The sequence below is a fragment of the Ascaphus truei genome, chromosome 3, assembly GCF_040206685.1.
Source record: "Ascaphus truei isolate aAscTru1 chromosome 3, aAscTru1.hap1, whole genome shotgun sequence".
NCBI lineage: Eukaryota > Metazoa > Chordata > Amphibia > Anura > Ascaphidae > Ascaphus > Ascaphus truei.
The window spans coordinates 335,046,965-335,062,986 of record NC_134485.1 but is presented as its reverse complement, the minus strand read 5'-3'; positions in this window follow the sequence as shown (position 1 = coordinate 335,062,986).

The window sequence follows — 16,022 nt, the reverse complement described above, 5'->3', positions numbered from 1 at the left end:
CCAGAGTCCCTTGATTACTACACACCCCTACTCGGCTCCAGGAGGCTTCCTGATCCTCCGGGTAGAGGGTGTAGAGACTGTGGCGTGTCTCTGCCTGCAGTGCAGACTGCCGGGCGGAGCAGTGGGCACTGCGGCCCGATGCCCTCATTGTGGACTACAGTATCTGTGGCCCATGCTGACTTTTGTGCCGGTGCAAGCCGTGGAAGCCAAGGAAGATGTCCCTATGTTGGCAGCGGAGCTTCCGGGCGCATTATGGCGAGAAACCTCGGGTCCCGAAGAACTGGGACCAGGGCGGGTTTTCAAGAAAGAGAAACATAGCCATCGACGGGGTGACAAGAGAGGGGCACACCGGCGATCACCTACTGGGATGCCCCGACCGAATGCAAAGCTAGAGTCCTCGGATGAGGAATGCGCAAGGCTGTCGGATGCGCTGGATCTGATGACAGAGTATCATACTATCGGTACGCCTTGGCGAGATGCCATCCCTCGTGGTGTGGAGACACGGAGTCGAGTGTCACCAGTACCGCGACAACCCGAGCAGCGGAGTCCCACGGGTGTGGCGACAAGCGGTTCAGATGGAGGTCGGTCAACCCCAACACTACGGAGTAGTAAGGCGAAGCCGTGTCTATCGCAGGCTCCGGGGGTGGTGACCAAAGAAGAGCGGAGCCAGGCCCAGACGGGATCGCGCCGGAGCAGGACATTGCCGGATGTCCTGGTGGAGGAAGAGGTCTCGATTGGGGACCCAACCCAAGATGGTGACGAGGCACGTGCGTGCACGGAGAATGTTCCTGATGACCAGAGCGGGGTCGAGTGGGAAATGATCGCGCCTCTATGATCGAGCAGCGGAAGCCGGTCGCCTACGTCGAGGAGGAATGGGCGATCGATCCGGAGAGTAAAAAGTCCCAGCACGGGCGAAGAGGAGAGACTTTGTGGCGGAGCTGAGCCAGGTATTGCCGAGGAGCAGGTCGTAGCCCTGCCGATGCCAACTGTCCGGCTCCGTCCCCAAACCCTGTCCACTCCCAAAGTTAGCCCCAAGGCCTTAGATAAAGCCCCTGCCCCAGTCGTTTTCACGTTTGGGTCAACTTCTAGTCTAGGGATGTCAGGGGATTCCCGGGTCACTTCCGAGGAACGGACTGAGAGCCTGGATTGGGGAACGTCCGATGATGGATCGGTGGGAGGAGGGAGGATGTCCCGACAAGTGTCGGTGTCTAGTGACTGTCCTAGTGCTATGAGTGTCACCATTGCGAATAAGTCACGGCGCCGGGAAATTGTTGCACCATCTGAGGGTACTTCGGAGGTATCTTCTGGTGGAAGAGGAATCCCTAGAGTCCGGGCAAGAGGAGCTCAGGGAGACTAGATGGTGGGCGCCTCTGTATGAGGGATATTCTGGAGAGAGATGGGGTGGTGGATCATTGGTGGGCTACAGGGGAGTTCGATGATGATGCTTACCTTAAAGAGTTGTGAGTAAGGTGGGGTAAGATTAAGCGAGGTTTAATTACGCCCAAGGGTCCCGAGGGTTTAGAGGATCCCGTGGAACCAGACGAGCCCCTGTCATGGGTGTTGCCGGGGAGGGCAGGATATGCTAAATTGACCCGGGCCTGCCGGGCCGAGCGAGCTATCGCGGCTAAATATAAGAGGTCTCATGGGCTTGAGTACCCTTATGTCCCTGAACCTCTGATGAGGGAGATCGAGGATAACCGAGAACGGTGGCTCCGAAATGACATTGAATATTATATTGTCAGCAAGGGGGGTGCCATTACGGGAGTTCGGGCTGAACAGAGGGTTTCTCAATTGATGAGGGTTTGGAAGATCGGACGCAGCATTTACATGCACAAAGTAGTGTACTGCAATGAGCGAGGTCTGCCCCGAGAGTACAGCGTTGCGGTGACCGATGCAGCGGGAAGGGAGGTGAAAAAGCCGGACCCTAGACACTATTACTAAGTTGCCTCAATAGAGAGTCTGTGGTTAGTCTAGCGTTCCCTGCTGGTCAGTGAGCGTACTATTATGACATTATTATGTGAATGCAATGATGTTTGAAATCAAATTTGTGTGTTCTTTTGCACTGTTTCCTGGCGCAAGGTACACCAAATTTAGGTCCCAGCCGGGACGGTGGGGATTCACCAGGGGGAGTATGTAGCCATGCATAATAACGGACTGCAGACATCTTCTCTGTTGGCAGTAAACCCTGTTAAGTACAGGAATGCCAGCAGTAGTTATGGAGGTTTTCCCTCACACCCTGGTGAGGTGCCCTATGTATGGATGGGAGTGGCTGCATGCTCTGAGTCCCTGGATAGTGACATCAGGGATGTGCCTGCCCCCTGAGGTATATAAGGCACAACACTGTCAAGTTAGTGTTGTTGTTGCTGAAGAGTTTGGCTCCTGTGAACGGGATTGCAGGATAGCTTTGTGACCCTAGTGCTGTAACTAGTGGCACAAGTTCCAGATTAAGCCTGTCAAGGCCACACTGTGTCCAGGGACCTGGCACAGGGGGGACCTCCCTACGGGGAGAGGGGATCCCACTCCAATTGGGAGGGCGTACCTGGCAAAGGGACAGCACGGAGAAATGTGCGGCTAGAGCTGAAAGCTGCATGGGGCAGTCTACTACATCGTGTACTTCAATAAAGATGCCCTGTTTAAAGATACCCCACTGTGTGAGTGTGAGATTACTCTGCAGTGGCAGTCACCACCAAGGAGTTCCTCACCAGGACCATCTCCCTGCAAAAGCACAGATCCTGATGAGGTGGAGGCGCTGCACATGATATAGGTAGGACTCGCACCCACCTCCTCAGCTACCTGTTCCTGATGACATCCCCTAATACCATCGTGCGGGAGACTCAGGAGTCCTGTTACCTGCAGGTGCACCACCATACACGATCACGTAATGGGGAGCGGTTAGACCACACGGGCCAATGTGAGATTGGGTGGGTCAAACAGGAGGGAATACCCGTTACATAATCCTAGAAAAAGAAAGTTACTGTAGCTCTGCAAGATTTTAACAAGCAAATGTTGGATGTTGTTTTTGTACAGGAAACTCATTTCAGGAAACAGGGTCAACCAAGGTTGTTCGATAGTTTTCTCTTCGAGTTTCTTCGCATCAACATGAATGAAGAAAAGAGGAGGGGCTATATTGGTCAGAAGGTCGGTACTGTTTTCTCTTGAGGAAAGTGACTCCGATAAGGAAGGTCGGTTTCTGTTCCTCAGGGGCAAACTGGGAAACACAATGGTTTCGCTGGCTAACATTTACGCCCCCAATGAGAAACAGGTGGATTTTTTATGAGACGGTGTTCCCTAGATTATCAAAGTTTGCTGAGGAGAAAATATTTATGGCAGGAAATTTTAATGCAGTTTATGACACAAAGCTAGATAAATCAAACCCTCCTAGAAAGATGCTGAAAGTGCAAAACCCAAAGATACAGATTTAGCAAGATGTATACAAGACATAGCACTATGGGATATATGGAGGATTCAACACTCCAAAGAGAGAGATTACGCATTTCATTCAGCACCCCATCTAGTATTCTCAAGGTTAGATTATTTCTTTATAGAACACTCACTAATCCCAGCTCCGACAATTACCTGGTCTGATCACGCAATGGTTACATGCACGTGTAACCCTCTTTCCCCCTAGTGTAGAGAGGCTACTGGTGCTGACATTACTTACTGGCTCACGGAGATCCCAAGCCTCCACCATGGGGAGCCCGGGGTGATATAGCAACAATAATCTTGGTGCTGCGCCTCCACCTGAGTGATCCCAACATAGTGGGAGGAGCCCCTCACAGGAACCAAATGTACTAATACACACACTGTATAAAATAACAATAACCTTTACTGGTGACCATATAACGGTAATAAGAATAGTAATGTTACTAGTTACAGCTACCCTTCAAGCCTCACACGGCCGTAACCCACCACCGTGTAACCCACACCGTGTCCCAAAGAGTCCCACACCCAACCCCAATGTGTGAGACAGCGCTGCCCACTAGTCTAGGTGTAAATAGTTGGTGCACTGATGTATAGGTACCTGCCGGGTGCTCCAGCACCCGGGCACGCCGGCTGATAGATATACAGGATCCGCTGATCCAGCGATGGTGTCTGCCTCCGCAATGAGTCCTCCTCTGCGTGAGTGGTATCCAGCTGGAGTGTCCCACATGCAGATAGTCTATATACACTTTCATGGGATCTGGCCTGCCACAGACAGTCAGAGCGGCGCAGTGTTGCAGCTGTATCCTTAATACTTACTTAATTGGGCAGTGTCCCTGCCTAAGGGCCTGTCCCTGTAACAGCCACAAGCTTGCAGGGGAGTCTGGGCCTATCACGGGGGGTCTCTGGCCTAGTGCAGGGGCCACCAACACCCTGCACATACACTCTCAACTCGCTGTGTCCCAGCTCCGACTCACTAATGTGGCTGTGGCACGCGAATTGTATCTTATTCCTGCAGAGGAATACTACAGCCCTATTGGCTGGTTCGCGCCTTGTGAGCTGCAACCCCAATGGCTGCTGGGGATTGTAGTCCCCGCAGAGCATTCTCACTAGCGCCTCGCGCGCCAAGTCTCCTGCACATGCGCAACTCCAATGGCCGCCGGGCTCCATCTGCGCATGCGCGAACCACCGCTATGCACCCGCCCCTAACCATGGCGGCACCCTTCCCTAACCATGGCGGCACCCTTCCCCAAGAGCCACCGGAGCCTCCGCGAGCCCGTCGTCATCTATACCTCCCTGCACATACACCAGCGGCCGCGGAGGTAAGGGGGAAAGTAACAGAACTGGAGGACCTGGCTACACACGTTTAGAGATACCAATCCTACTAGGATGAGAAACATGTGGAAGCTTAACGATTCCCGTCTGAGAGATCTTGGTGTAATTAACGAAATACTCACATCTAATAGAGTTCTTCTCTATTAACAATACACCAGGAATGGCCCTCTCAACAATTTGGGAGGCACAAAAAGCATGTACGAGGGGAAAGTTTATAGCCATTGCTTCTCAGAAGAAGAAGCAAAGGGAGTATAAACTGACTAAATGTTCAATAGACCTACAGAGGGCTGATAACAACAACTATAAAAAGAACCCAACAGATGCAAATGATCAAAAATGACTAAAAGTAAGGTGTGATTTAAGCATTTTGCAAGTTGATAAAGCAGAAAAAGCTTTAAAATGGGCCAAATAATTATTCTACAAAAAGGTAACAAAGCGGACAGACTATTAGCTCTGAAACTGAGAAAGATTCACATTTTCTCGAATATTAAATCAATTAAAATGAGAAATAGAGAAACGTCATTCGACCCAAAAGTAATAGAAGAGGAATTTATAGCATATTACTCATCTGTATATAACCTACAAAATAAATATAAACAAAACCCAGATATATTTAAACAACAAGTAGATACAATTAGGTCTGGAAATCATTGGACACTGACACAATTTTCATAATTTTGGCTCTGTACGCCACCACAATGGATTTGAAATGAAACAACCGAGATGCAATAGAAGTGCAGACTTTCAGCTTTAATTCAAGGGGTTGAACAAAAATATTGTATGAAACGTTTAGGAATTGCAACCATTTTCATACACAGTCCCCTTATTTCAGGGGCTCAAATGTAATTGGACAAATTAACACAATCATAAATAAAATGTTCATTTTTAATACTTTGTCGAGAATCTTTTGCAGGCAATGACTGCTTGAAGTCTGGAACGCATGGACATCACCAAACGCCGGGTTTCCTCCTTTGTGATGCTTTACCAGGCATTTACTGCAGCTGTCTTCAGTTGTTGTTTGTTCGTGGGTCTTTCTGCCTTAAGTTTTGTCTTCAGCAAGTGAAATGCAAGCTCGATCGGGTTGAGATCAGGTGATTGTCTCGGCCATTGCAGAATATTCCACTTCTTTGCCTTAAAAAACTCCTGGGTTGGAGACTTCCGGTGACGTCAGCGAGCATGGTTGCCTGAGGGGGTCGCTCCGGAGCCCTCCGGTGTATAAACTACAATAATAGTGCCAATCGGAAGGAAAATACCACCCAAAGTAACCAGGACACGGCACAACTCTCAGGGGATGAGCAAAAAGCCGAAAGGGCCCGCGCAGCAGAGTGTATCGAGCTACTTCATGCCATCGCACAAACCGCCTGCCAGTGTCGGCCCGATCCAAGATGGCGACCCGGCATCCTCGCTAGAAGGCCCCGAAAGCATGCCTGAGCAGGACAACAGGAGGGACCACCCAGAGATCACCAAAGACTACCTGGAGAATCTATTCCTGAAATGCGCCAGGGATTCCAAGAAGGTCTCTCTAAAGCCATCCACACGCTCAGAACAGATATGAACGTGATAGCTGGGAAAACAGACACCCTGCGGAGGTGGAGGACATGGAACACTCCTACTCCCTAGCAGAAGATGAAATAAACAGGCTAAACTATGAAATTCGGTCTCTGAAAGAGAACGCAGAGGAACAAGAGAATAGGGAACGCCGCCAAAACCTCCGCGTGCGATACATTCTGGAGTCATTAGAGGCTACACAACTACAGCCCTACCTGAAAGAACTGTTTACTCACCTGGTCCTTGAGTTGGTGCAGGAACAACTGGAACTAGACCGAGCACACAGGACCCTGGGCCCGAAATCTTCAGACCCTAAGAGAGCCAGAGACGTCATCATCCGCTTTCATTCCTATGCAACAAAGGAAAAAGTGCTTTCAGCCAGCAGAGAAAGAGGTGGGGTACAATTTCGTAATACCCACCTGGAAATTTACAGCGACTTATCTAAAGTGACGGTGGGCAGGCGAAGAGAAATGCGGCCCCTTACACAAAAACTAAGGAGCATAAAGTGAGATATAGGTGGGGCTTCCCCTTGAAATTGATGGTGCAGGCGGGGGGGAAGCTCCACGCGGTGTCTTACCTGGAAGATGCCCCCCGATTTCTCGGGGCCCTGGGACTCCAACACACAGGTGATGAAGCGGCACCTGAAGGAGCAGGAGAAGAGCAGCCCAGCCAAGGACCGGCGAAAACACCAAGGACATCACAACGCCCGGCTTCGCAGAGGAACCCGACGCATGAAGAGTAAAGAGGAACAGCGGAGCAGTGGTCCCCCCCCCCCCACAGCGTGAAACCCCGCAGTGCAACCTTTCGTTAGCCTCTGCAACCTGAAATGCAGACCCGATGGCGCAAGACAAACACCCCGCCACAAAGCTTAGTGGATTAACCCATCTGCCATTTTCAGACCACTCTCCCCACGCCCGCAGAGAGGAGGGAGCACCCAGCGAAGACAGCGCTAAACCTGTGGTCTCTCAGACGCCTATTTACAAAGTCCAACCCGCCAGCTCGTTGTAGAGCTGTGGAGTCGATAGAAAACCCACGAGTTTCTGAAGAAGGGGACTCAAGCCCTGTCGTGGTCTGGTGAGAGTGGGGTCGTGAGTAAAAGAGGCTAACAGTCTCCAGATAGAGTCTAGAGATGGGATTGAAAGGGAATTGGGAGGGGGAACTAGGGAGACTAGAGACTACCAAAAGCTAACCTGATTAAGATCAGGTTCAATCTAAAGTTTAAAAACTAATCTCCCTAGAACGGGAAAACTGGGAAAATTGTCCCAAAGGAAACTCTGCCCCAGTTATTTCAAGTTAAGATCACTGTAAATGTCAAAATCTGTTCTATATGTTAACCAATGTTAATCCTCTGGCACCACCTTGTGGTGAATTTCAGAAATGATGATAATGATGGGACTCTCATAGAGACAGAACTAGAAGGAAAAGAAAAATAAATACATTCCAGATGTACATAATACCCAGGAATAACCAAATTCTATGTTATGCCTAAGTATTCAATTTCCTGATGCCAATGTCTTGTTTTATATTATATCATATTGTTTCAGGTTTAAGTTAAAGTCTAAATATTAAGCTCCCTAGAACGGGAAAATGGAGAAGTCTACCAGAGGAAAGTCTACACTAGCTATATCAAGTTAAACTTATTGTAAATGTCAAAATCTGTTTTATGGGTTGAACAATGTTAAGTCTTTAGCGCCACCTTGTGGTGAATTCAAGAAAGGAAGACCTTATTAGGACTTGCTCATAGAGAGAGAACAAACGGAAAAAGAAAAAGAAAATAAATAAAATCCAGATACTCGTAGGGTTCAAAAATAACCATATTCTATGTTAGGCCTAAATACTTAAGTACCTGTTGCCAATATCCGGGTTTATAATGTGTTATGTTGTTGTTTTACAATGCCCTGCATTGTTCCGATTGGTTCTGTGGATACTTCTGGGGGGGCTCCATGTCCTCCCTAATGGGTACCGGAACGCGACTCGTGGAGAAGTCTCCAGAGGGCACTATGCCCAACTCTCTCACCCTTAGCGAGGTGAGGGTTACTATGTTGGGGCGCTGTTATCGCCCACTTTATCTTTTCTTTTTCCTTTCTACTATCCTCCTTTCCCCCCCACCCCAGGTGCCCATTCCCCCCTCTCCATACCAGCCCCCCCCCCCCAGTACAGATCAACTAGGGTCCCGAGGAATTAGAGTCACAGATACCAATAATACACAAGGATTTCACCTAGGCAAATACACAAGGGAAGAGCATAGGTCGCCCCACCACCTTGGGAAAGTGGAGGGATCACAAGGCCTCATCCAATTAAAAGAAAAATGACCAAAAAACATCACTAAAAAATAGTGTCCCTAAATGTAAAGGGGTTGAATTCTGTAATAAAGAGAAAACTTGCCCTACAAGAACTTAAGAAAACAAATGGAGATATTTTATTCCTCCAAGAGACCCGCTTTAACACTACATCCCCCCCAAACACCTTCAAAAGAATTTATCCTCAAGCATATTACGCGTCCTGCACAGCAAAAAAAAAAGAGGGGTAGCTATACTATTCAATGCAAATTTAAGTTTGCATTTCGTCCAGGTCTCCCATGTGTGCCTCATTGGTCCCAATTTGAATTTGCTGTTCTGCAAATCTTCCCTGCTCAGGGACCAAAGGCATGCTGGCAGAGAAGGCGTGCCGGCGTATTGCGTTTCTATGTCCAGTCAGCAATATTGGCCGGGTCTGCGTTCCAAACTACTACAGTACCTGTCGCAACTGGGTGGCTTGATAGTATCTTGTAATATCTGTGACTCCAAGATCCCCTCTCCCCCTTGAAGCAAGCAAAACTGCCCTAGCGATTCTGGTTTTTTTACCCTGCCAGATAAAATGAAACATTTGTTTTTGGATATTCTTCAATTCTGACCCAGGGATGTGGACCGGGAGAGTCTGGAAGTAATATAACAATCTGGGGAGTATATTCATTTTCACCGAGATCATTCTCCCGATCCATGATATTTGGTACCCTACCCATTTATCCAGGTCCTGTTTAATTTTCCGAAATAGGGCCGGGTAATTATGTTGATATAGGGATTGTTAGTTCCTCGATACCTTTACTCCCAAATATTTGATACAAGAGGAGCTCCATCGGTAGTTAAAATTTAGCTTTAGAAGTTTCACCTCTGGCTCTGGCAGGTTTAGATTCAACGCTTCGGATTTGTCACTATTAATTTTGTATCCTGATATTCTTCCGAAGTCTAGGAGTTCTTTTTGGAGATTGGGGAGGGAAATTTGGGGTTTGGAGAGCGTTAAGATGATATCGTCCGCGAACAGGGATATCTTATATTGCGTATGTCCAATTTGTATTCCTTGGATGTCTACATTATTTCGAATTGTGGCCGCTAGGGGTTCTATGGTTAGTGCAAAGAGGAAAGGGGATAAGGGGCATCCCTGTCTCGTGCCATTTTTAATATTAAATCTCTGGATACTGCCCCCTGGTAATTTTACCATTGCTGACAGGTCTTGGTAGAGTCTACGGACCCCTTCTAGGTATACGTCTTTAAAGCCAAATTTACGCAGGGTATGGTCTAGGAATAGCCAATCGATTCTGTCGAACGCCTTCTCTGCGTCCAAACTTAGGAATATTGCTTTGTTCCCTGGTAGGTGGACATGGTCTATGATATCAATTATCTTACGAGTATTGTCTGAGGCTTGTCTGCCCGCGACAAATCCTACTTGGTCTATATTTATAAGTCTCGGTAAGATAGGGTTTAATCTATTTGCTAGTATTTTTCTATATAATTTGAGGTCATTGTTGAGAAGAGAGATTGGACGATAGCTTCCACATTGCATCGGGTCTCTGCCCTCCTTATGTATGATGGCTAAGTTGGCAAGAGACATAGAGGTGGGGATTGGATTCCCCTCCAAAAAATGGTTGAACATTTTTAATAGATGCGTGGATAATATAGGTAGAAATCTCTTGTAGTAGACATTGGTGAAACCATCAGGGCCAGGGGACTTAGAGAGTTTTAGCACTTTGACCGCCTCTTCTAATTCCTCTTTTGAAATCTCAGCATTGAGGACTGTATTTTCCTCCTCTGTTAATGTGGGGAGGTGGCAATTGTCTAGATAGTTTTTTATAGATTCGGATGCTATTGGTTCAGGTTGGCCATTTTTGGATCTTAGGTTATATAGTTCCGTATAGTATTTAGTAAACTCTGCTGCTATTTTGTTATCACTATATTGTATCTCAGCAGACCTATTCTTGATCGCTGTTATTTGGGATCTCTTTTGTATTCCTCTCAGTCTGCAAGCCAAAAGTCTGTCGGGCTTGTTGCCCTTATCGTAATAGTGTTGGTTAGTCCATTTGAGGGCTTTTCCTACATCTTCTAGTTGGGCTTGTTTAAGTTTTAGCCTGGCTGTAGTTAAAGTTTTATAGATTCTCTTTGAGGGGTTAGTTTTGTGGGCTTGCTCCAGCGTAAGAATATTGTCTGTAAGTTCCTTAATCAGTTTCTGTTTGACTTTTTTCCTATGGGACGCAATAGAGATGAATTTACCCCTGATTGCTGCCTTATGGGCCTCCCATAGGATTGCTGGGGAAGAGACTGATCCCGAGTTAAAGAAGAAGTAGTCCTTAAGTGAGGTTCTAATCTCCCTCTCTATCTCAGGATGGTTCAGTAAGGAGTCATTTAATCTCCAGGAATAGGATGTAGTCTTTTCGAATGGTGCTGATAGGGTCAAGGTGATAGGGGCATGATCTGACCATGTGATCTGGCCAATGTCCGATTCAGTGGACGCCTCTAAAACATTTTTGGTTACCAGAAAGTAGTCTATACAAGAATAGGTCTGATGAGGGGCTGAGTAAAAAGTGCAGTCCCTCTGGCCCTGGTGCTGGGATCTCCATATGTCCACCAATGAGAACTCTTCCAGTATTACCCTGAACCTTTTTCCTGTGAGTTGGGAGTGGGTTGTACGGGGGTGACCCATTGCGGTTGATCTGTCCTCGGTAGGGTTTGAGACCATGTTTAGGTCTCCGCCCACTAGTATCGATGAGAGATATCCCGGGTCAATGCCCTCGAGAACTGTTTTTAGAAATTCCGTTTGGTTCTCGTTAGGGGCATATACATTGATCAGAGCAATTGCCGAGCCCACTAATGAGCCGTATACCACCAAAAATCTACCCTCTGATTCCACTGTTGTTTTGACATGATTAAATGGAGTGCCTTGTCTAATTAATATGGCCACTTCCCGTTTTTTACTACTAAATGATTCGAAAAAACACATTGGAAACACTTTTTTTAATAAATTTGGGGTGTCTTGTGATGTGAAGTTGGTTTCCTGTAGGAATATGATGTCTCCCCCTGATTTTTTCATATCTTGGAGGGCCAGTCTCCTTTTCCTGTTATTTTGTAGTCCTTTGACATTTAATGATAGTATCTTAATTGGGGCCGTGGTCGTCATTGAATTTTTTTATGGTGTAAAACCTTAGGACCCCTCCTTTCCCACTTGGGGGGGTCTTGGGGGGAAGGTAGTGGCGGGGAGTGGTGGGGGGAGGGAGGGGAGGGTGGGGAAGGGGGGGAAAGGGATGTTCGCTGATATAGCTGGATTTACAGTGTGGGTTTGCTGTGCCTATTTGATCCGTAGGGATGTTAAGATCAACTCTTTGGGGTGGACGGAATAACATGGTTAACAGCTTATACAGTGGCAGTCCCATACGTTTGGGTTGGTGTTATGAATATCAGCATTGAAACCAGACTGTCCCTAGTCTAAAAACAGTATTGTGGATATCAACGTTTGTGGTGGTAGTTTTCCCCGTTAGGTAGGGCTATATAGGTAACAACATGGTTAACATCTGATCAACATTTTACATTTAACAGCAGGAATACTAACAGCCCTAGGAGTTGAGCCTCTCTGCATAATATATATCAATATGCACAACCCGGATGACAGTTGCTGCTCAGAGAACAGGGGGGGGGGGTAGGAGGCGGGGAAGAAATGGGGAAAGACGTTGGTAGACAGTGCAACACATAATTAACCATTTAACCATTGCCAGTTATTATGATTATATTGGAATCATGTTTGATCCGGTTTTGAAGCAGCCTCCGGGGAAAGAAGGGGGGGGTGAGTATGGGGGGGAAGGGAGACTGGGGGTGGGGGGTGGGGTGGGGAGGGGGAGAAAAGAAGGGGGAAGGGAGAGGGGGAGGGATTGTGGGGAAGGGAGGAGGTGAGAGGGAAAATGGGGGGGATAATTTACAGGGGTTCTTGGTGTAACATAACATTTATCCTCAACTATATACATTATATAGGTCCTGCAGTGCTGCGCTTCATAGTCATAACATTCTTTATTGCAATTAACTGAACTTGGATAACAAGGGGGGGGTGAAGGGAGTACATTTGGACACAGATGTTAACCACAACAACTACAATAATTGGTGTTGCTCGCAGCCCAAGTCTTATTTTAGGAACAATGATTGTCTGCAGGTATATCTAGGGTATACCTTCGTACACAGTCTGGGTTCCTGTCCGTCGCTGAAGCTCGTGGAGCTTCAAAGATTGCTCATGAAGCGGTGCTCCCGTTCGGTGAGAGGGGCCAGGCTAAAGGGGCAAATGAACTCACGTTTATGATGGGTTTCTTAGCCGGCTTTTCAATGCGATGCTGCCTGCCTCAGCGGTCGGTCTCGGCCGTGGTGGTTAAAGCTCCTTATAATGCCACCGGGGATGCTCAGTGAAGTGTAACGCCGATAGGAAGGGAGAAAAGGGGCCATGGCTTCCGCGCGTTCGGTTCCCTCTTCGGTTTCCTGAGGGCCTTAACCCTCCTTTCTTTCTTTGTCGCCCCTAAACAGGCGAAAGGTGAGTAGCTGCTCCGGGGCTTTGGCTTGTGCTCGGGGAGGTGGGGGTCGACGGATCCGTCCTCCTCCTCTCCCACGGTGGATGCTCCAGGTGCGTTGTCTTCCATTGGTTTGGCGTTGGTGACGGTCGGGCCTCTCACCGGCGGTTGCGCTCCTCACTCCTGGAGTGCAGGCATTACACAGCCTCTGTGTACTTGATCTGTACCTCTTCTTGTTACAGACGGTTTACTCTGTGTTCTCAGGAGCTCTTCAGTCAACGTGACTGGGCCTCCATGAGCGTGATAGGGAACAACTGGCAACTGGGAAAAGGGTCACTTAGGTAAATTGACCTTTCTTTATTTTTTTTGTTGTCTCTGACCGGCTAGCCTCTCCGATGCCCGGATCGGCGGTTCCCCTGTCCCCCGATTGTTGAGCCTGGAGATATCAGAGCTCCACGCCGGTGGGGGGTCTAGGCCCACCGCCCGGGCTAATCAGGGTCATCTCTGTGGGGTGCCGAATAGCATGGAACTTGCCGTTCCTGGTCACAATTAATTTCAATGGAAATCCCCATTTGTATTTGATTCCATTTTCTCTCAGCAACGTTGTTAAAGGCTTCAACTCCCGGCGTCTGTCTACCGTAACTTTGGCCAGATCGTTGTATACCTGTAGGTGGTCGTCTCGGAATGTAGTGGGCTCCTTAGCCCTGCAAGCCACCATTAATTTTTTCTTCACTGCGTATCTGTGGAGGCGGATTATAACGTCCCTTGTTCGATTTGGGTCATCAGACCGAGGCCCAAGAGCGCGGTGAGCTCTGTCCATCTCCAGGTCTCTGGTATCTAGGTCGTCACAGAGCGATGTGAAAAAGTCCAGGAGGTATTGTTTTAGCTGGTCAGGGAGGACAGATTCAGGTATGCCTCTGATCCTGATATTTTGGCGCCTGTCACGATTTTCTTGATCCTCCAGGCTGTCCTTCAGACTATTTAAACCATACCTAGTCTGAAAATTTCATCCTCGGCAGCCGTCTGTGCCTGCAGGGACTCCTCCATTTTTGTTTCCAGTGCTGAGGTGCACTCCGTCAGGCCTGTGATATCTTGCCTGAGCTCGGTTACGGCTGCCTTCAGGTCATCCTGGATTGATATGTGTAGTTTGTTTAGCATAGAGGTCATTAGGTCCTGCATATCTTCCCGGGTAAGGCTCGCTTCAGGGCTCTGCATTTCCTCCCCTCGGTCCCTATCTGGGGCCTGCTGCTTTGAGCCGCGTGCGCTTGGTGAGCCGGAGCCATCTTGGATTTTAGCTGCCACATCAGTGTTCTTTTGCGAGGGGGAGAAAAACTTTGTTACCCTTTGGGAGGGTTGCGTTTTCTGCTTGTTCGACATAGCTTCTTGTTTGGTCGAACAGGGGCAACACTTTGGGGGACGAAAATTGGGGGGAAAAGCGCTAAAATCTGAGTAGTAAGTTTATTCACGAGGGTCTGTGGAGCTCTCCTCTCACACGACCATCCTCGCCGACGTCCTGGACACGCCCCCAATTTACACATTTTTAACCAGGATCCTTCACTGAGCAAAACAAGGTAATGAAATAAATTGACGTTTATTCGCACAAATTCGCTTACGCACAATGGAACACAAAATACAGACAAAAAGACACACTTACTGGGGGCTTGGGGTCGAAAACTAGACTTTCCTAGATGCAGAGAACTGTAAATAAAAGTTTCACCCTGAACGGGACTTAGCCCGGAATCTCCTGGTCCCCAAATCGGCGTGAAGCTCCACATACCACTGCTCCCTTCTCTTCGGAGAACTTGGACTTTCTTGACCGCAAGTTATCCCAAATCTCATGGAACTCAAATTGGCATCAAATTCCAGCCACGTCCGCTACGTTCGATTTTGAGAACTTGGCCGCCAAAAGTTGGGACTTTGTCTCTGGCGGGCAGGCTTTCCTGGCTTGAAATTGAAGCCGGTTGCTCTGCTATTTGCACAAGAGCAACTTTGAAAAGCCCGCGCTCTTACTATAGCAGAACACCAAGTGCTGCGTATCTGTGCATGAGCACTCCGGCAAAAAGGCCGGGCAGGTACAAAAATATTCAGCTGCCTCCCAGCCAAAAGGCCAGGGGAGGTGCTATGCAGGAAATATAAATGTCTTGCCAAATTAATCCATGCAGGTGCCAAGTGCTCTAGTGATGTGTCTGGAGCCACATCACAACCCGAAGGTGCAGCAACCTGGACCTCCGCCAGACTAAAAAAGCATGAGTTTCTTTGTGTCCACCTTCTCGACCATGGCCATGGAATCAAGTGTATTCTTTTGGGTCCATCCTTCAAAGGGCAGCCCCTGCACTTGATCTTAACCACAAGACCAAGACGTGAACCTTTTTTTATATTTTAATTAAATATGTTTACTCTATTTTGTTTCCCTGCATTGTCTCCTATGTATGGTTAACCCCTGGGACGGAGGCTGAGAGTCTGATACTATACTACTGGGATCCTGTTAACCAACTGATCGAGGTGGGGAATTCCAGCCACAGATGACAACATCAGAAGGAGTCCTGTGAGAATTTAAAGCTGAACACTGTTCCAGATCCTATAATTGGATGAAGGCATTAGTTGTCTTATTAATTGTGAGTGCATATCTTACCACCTTCTTGCAGCATTTATCTGGACATACTACTCTATGCTGTTTCCCCTTTCCCTTCTTCTCTCCACTTGTGTTTGTGCCTAGGTCATTCTTTGGTATAGATAGATAGAGATAGATAGATAGATAGATAGATAGATAGATAGATAGATAGATAGATAGATAGATAGATAGATAGATACCAAAAAGAAATACGGCACCAGTAAGATAGATGATTATATGTGCAAAATTGATAGTATGTAATTCTAATTTTAACCCTCAATGGGACACCACTATTGGGGAGGGGAGAAGGGAAGG